The sequence below is a fragment of the Rhagoletis pomonella genome, unplaced genomic scaffold (genome assembly GCF_013731165.1).
Source record: "Rhagoletis pomonella isolate Grant_MI unplaced genomic scaffold, Rhpom_1.0 Rhpom_scaffold_00003, whole genome shotgun sequence".
NCBI classification, from domain to species: Eukaryota; Metazoa; Arthropoda; class Insecta; order Diptera; family Tephritidae; genus Rhagoletis; species Rhagoletis pomonella.
In genome coordinates, this window is record NW_023458557.1 from 21,483,791 (window position 1) to 21,488,597 (window position 4,807).

Genomic DNA, 4,807 nt, shown 5'->3' on the forward strand with positions numbered 1-4,807 from the left:
TAAAAAATATCTTTGCTTAAAAATTTTGTATTTTTGGAGACAGTTTTTACAGTTCTATCAAGTTTGCAGCACAGTTAGGAATTTACATAGTACTTAAATGAAAACTTAACGAAAAATATTTAAAATGAAAAACATTGGAAATTAAAAAAAAATCACTGCATAACTACACACTTCGGGTGCTCAGTGATATATTCACGTACTGTGACGAGCAAACTTGTAACATGGTTTAACACTTTATTTCAGGCACCGCTATATTTCTTCCAAGTTCTAACGACTTTCATCCTTTTGTTGTATATTCTTGTTGGTACACCCCTACTCCCTCTCATAACGATTTGAAGTCAATACAACAACAATAAAAAAACCAGTAGACAAAAATGTAAATCAAGGCAAATGTTACAATTTTGCACTCACTCTCAGTTTTGCATTTTACAGTTATCTTTTACTTAGCTGGAAGTCAGTTAACTTTTTTTTCGTAATGTAATTTATTGAAGAAGTGATCACCAGTAAATAATATAGTTAATCAGGAACCATAAATGTAACTAATAGATTTACTGCGGAAAGGCGGGACGGCAGGAAAAGTGGAAAAAACTGTGAAGTTTGCTACTTGAAAATGTTAAGACTGAGAAAAAATATAGCCTAAAGGTGTTCCCTAGGACAAAGGAACTCGGTAAAAAAATATTACGGTCCGATATCTTGTGAACTTAGCAGCAAGTAGCGATGCAGCCACTATTAGAGAAGCGCTTAAGGTATTAAACTTTAACGCAAATCAGTAGGCAGCGAAGCGAAGAATTGCCAAATTGAGCGCAAAGGCATCATAAAGAAGAAAAAAGCAAATTTGATCAAAATACATGGGCGAGTGTGGCAGCATTTTGCTACATCGCACGTAAACCGGACCGTTCCCTATTGGGATATGTTAGGCCTGTCAGAATGCAATAAAATATAAATTTTTATGTTTCAATTGAAGGTTATCTGGTCTGACAATACTAAATTAATCGCTTTCAATCAGATGGCCGCGCATGGTATTGGATCAAAGACCCAAATTAAGCCTATGCGCATCATGTAAGGCAGACATGGGCACTTTTGCCCGTATGGGCTTTTTTGCCCGTATGGGCAAGCGAGCCCATTTCGCGGGCTAGATCAGGGGAAAATCATGGGCAAACGGGAAGGGGGCAACAAATCTTACTAATACACGTATGGCAATGAGAGCCACTGCACACGCATTCTGGAGTAAAAAGGCTCACTGTCCCAAACGTACGCCACATACACTCCTCGTCATTTGAACAGCTCAACTTTTAATCTTTAGTATTTACACTTTTAATTTTGTTTATTTAATATTCATTACATCCGATTTTAAAACTTTATACAGAGTTAAAAAAATGTCAACAAAGGGGTACAATAAAGTGCAAGTTTCAAGTGTGTAAAATAGCGGTAATTTTTGACAATTTTTTTGGTGATAGTGCTGCGCATTTTCTCTCATACAAAGTATGATCGACAAAACTTTTATATGGAATAAAATGCGCAGCACTGTCAATAAAAAATAAATGAATTTGAAAAATCGGGGCTGTTTTAGAGTCACTTTAAACTTGCACTTAATTACACTATAATTGAATGGGCTACAAAACTGCATATCAGAAATTTTTCTAAAAATATTAACTTATTCACTGCAGGTCATTAGGATGGCACACTCCTATGTTGACCTTTTTTAAGAACTGTTTCCAGCTCTCGAGAAAAACGAAAAAATCATATAAAATGCTGCCAAAGAAATGGAAAATAAACTTTCTTTTAAGTTTTAGTTTGTAAAAAATTTTAAAATTGCATTTACCCGTAGAATATGCTATATCATCACTAGACACGAATAAAGGCGCGAGCTCAAAAGTTGACGACGAAAAAAGACGCATACAAAATTTCAGCGTCAAATACTCTTAACATACTTCGCCAAAGTTTTTTTATAAGCATCTTTTTTTGCAAAATTGTTTTAAACGCTTTTTTTCACCGTCAAAACACCAGCGCGCCTTTATTCGTATGTAGTGACGATATTTTTACAAAAAATTTATATTAAATAAACAAACGGAAAACTGTAAATAAACGACATTCTATGGTGACATTGTATTTGACTTACACATATGTTAGTGTTTGGCCGAGCTTCTCCTCTGGATAATATGCTCCAAGATAATCCAAACGCAATATTTTCACACAGTCTCTATCACGGAATCCATAGAATATTATGCTAATTAGCTGGGTGTGCGCATTTGTACAAAAGTAAGCAATTGCATGAAAATAAAGCCCCCAGAAAACCCAAGTTTTGGAAATTGTTTTACGAATAAAAAAACATTTTGCAAATTAAATTTATTAAATTGATTAACTGCGCATAGTTGGAAATATTTACAAGTTTCATTGTGTGATTACTTAAGATATTTGAACATACAGCTTTATATGCGAAAATACCATTAAACAACACAACACAAAATTGGTGTTTTTTTTGGGGGAAAATTGCGCTATTTTCAGTATTTTGGTGCTTTTTTAAATAAAAAACTTGGCGATCAGGGCTGCCAACTTGGCTCAAACCGTGTGATTTTTGGCACTATTTTACTTGAAATGGCACTGAATTTTTAAATTTTGCACAAAGTGCCAAAATGGCACTTTTGGAAAAAAGCTTTTAATTTGTCTAATTTTAATGCTAATGGGAAGAATTAAAGAGAATGACACCTTTTTTTGCACTTTTAATTTTCTATTTGGCACGTTTTAGCACTTTTTTATCCTCAATATGGCATTTCATAGCTATGTATGTTTGGCAGCCCTGTTGGCAAATTTGATCCCTAGCTGGCTGCTGGGTTCGGACTACAAAAATGTAAGTAAACATCAAGTATTCGCAGTAGATGTGCATTTCTTATCTTTATAAAAAACAATTAATTTCTCCTCGTATCCTTGTACAAGTAAGGAACTAAAGCGGCCTTATAAGGGTCGATATCTGTAGACTGGAAAATCGACCAGCTAGTGGTTGAGATGTCATTTACACGGGTCGATTTTGGTTGAACGACAAAAATCTACTACACTCAAAAAAATGTGTCCTAAAACTAAGGAAAATTTACTTGTTTTAAGGAAAAAATGGGAATGAAATAGCACTAAAGACATGTCTTCCTTAAGTTAAGGAAACACGATTCTACTTTTAAGTACGGTTTCCTTAAAAAGAGGAAAATATTGCCTTCAATTAAAGGAGATTTTCTTAAACGAAGAACATTGTTGTCTTTAATTTAAAGTAAAGACGTTCTTAATATAAGGCCATCAAATAAAAACCACTTCCTTAGGTTAAAAGATCTTTGACTTTAAAATTAAGTCTCCCTGTCTTTACATTTAATACTAATGGAATTGTCTTAAATAAAAATGCAAAAACTTATTTTTTTTTTTCATTTATTTCAATTCATTGTTCTTAAAATTAAACTTAGGTTTTTAAAACTTTTTTTTTTCATTGATTTCATTTCATTGTTCTTAAAAATTAAATTTAGGTTTTAAATACTTATTATTATTTACATTATAATACTTAATAATAGGGAAAATAATATCTTTTAAATTAAATATATAAAAGTTTTGCAATTCTCCTCCTGTTAAATAGGACTGAAAATGGCTCTCAAATTTATTAATTTTGATTTCATTGCATAGCAAATTTACATTACTTTCTAGTTTAAAGACTTCACAAATTTTGTACGCTGTAAATTGGGGTTTATAAAAAAATATTATAAAATCTTTTTTAAATATTGTGCCATATCGCTTTACAAATGAATAACAAATTATTTCATCTGTAATATCAGTTGTGAAGTGCTTTTTAAATTCATTGTAATATTTTGAAGTTTTCGAAGAGTATTGTCGGTTGCTGCAGTTATATTCTAAAATTTCAAAATTTTGTATAAATTCAGAAAAACAAAATGTAAATTTCCTTGCCAAAGATAATAATATGTTTTTTCTCGATGTTGTATTTTTTGCGTACGTTTTTAATTGTCTATGTTTGCGCTCAAACAAAAACGTCCAAAGATTTATCAATGGTCCAGATTCTCTTATTATTTTACAATAGTGAATTAAAAAATGGTGTTTAGGTTTCAACGTATCTTTAAATAAATGAACATATTGTTCATTATGAAGCATAATGTGCTCTTGGAGGCTTTGAATGTCCATTTCAGAAAATTCTGAAAAAAGCACTAAATCAACCAGTTCGCTCAAATTCAATAAAAATAACCATACTTTATTATTTTTAGGTATTTTTTCACCAACAAGTAATGGGAAAATGTATATAAAGCACATCATTTCTCTCCCGGTCATTTTAAGTTTAAATTTCTTTAGGTGTTCTGCTTTGAGTGGCGGTGACTTATTGCCTTTTTCAGTTAAATCATAATCGAAATTAGCTTTTTGACAGTTTAAAAAGACTAGATCAAAAAACTTATTTTCAATAAAGTACATTATTATGTGACATAAATCATAATTGAGAACGCCTTCAAAAAGATCATGCAGAAGGTCGACTGCGAAATTTTCAATAACATGAAAACTATGCAATTTATTGAAAATCAAATTTTCTCTGACACCTGTTTGTTGTACGTTACTAATTTGAACGTCAGATTTATAATTTTCTTTGTTGCGTAGCTTGTCAGAAACTTCTTGAGCTTCATTTTGGCATTCTGTTTTGCTTGTTTTACAGAATCTACAAAAATAGGTAGAAGAAAAAGATCGTGAAAAACCTAATATGTAATTCAAAGCCAAGTTGTCACCCAAAACAAGACCTAGTGCAAAATAAATAGTTTTTACATGGTTATTTACTTTT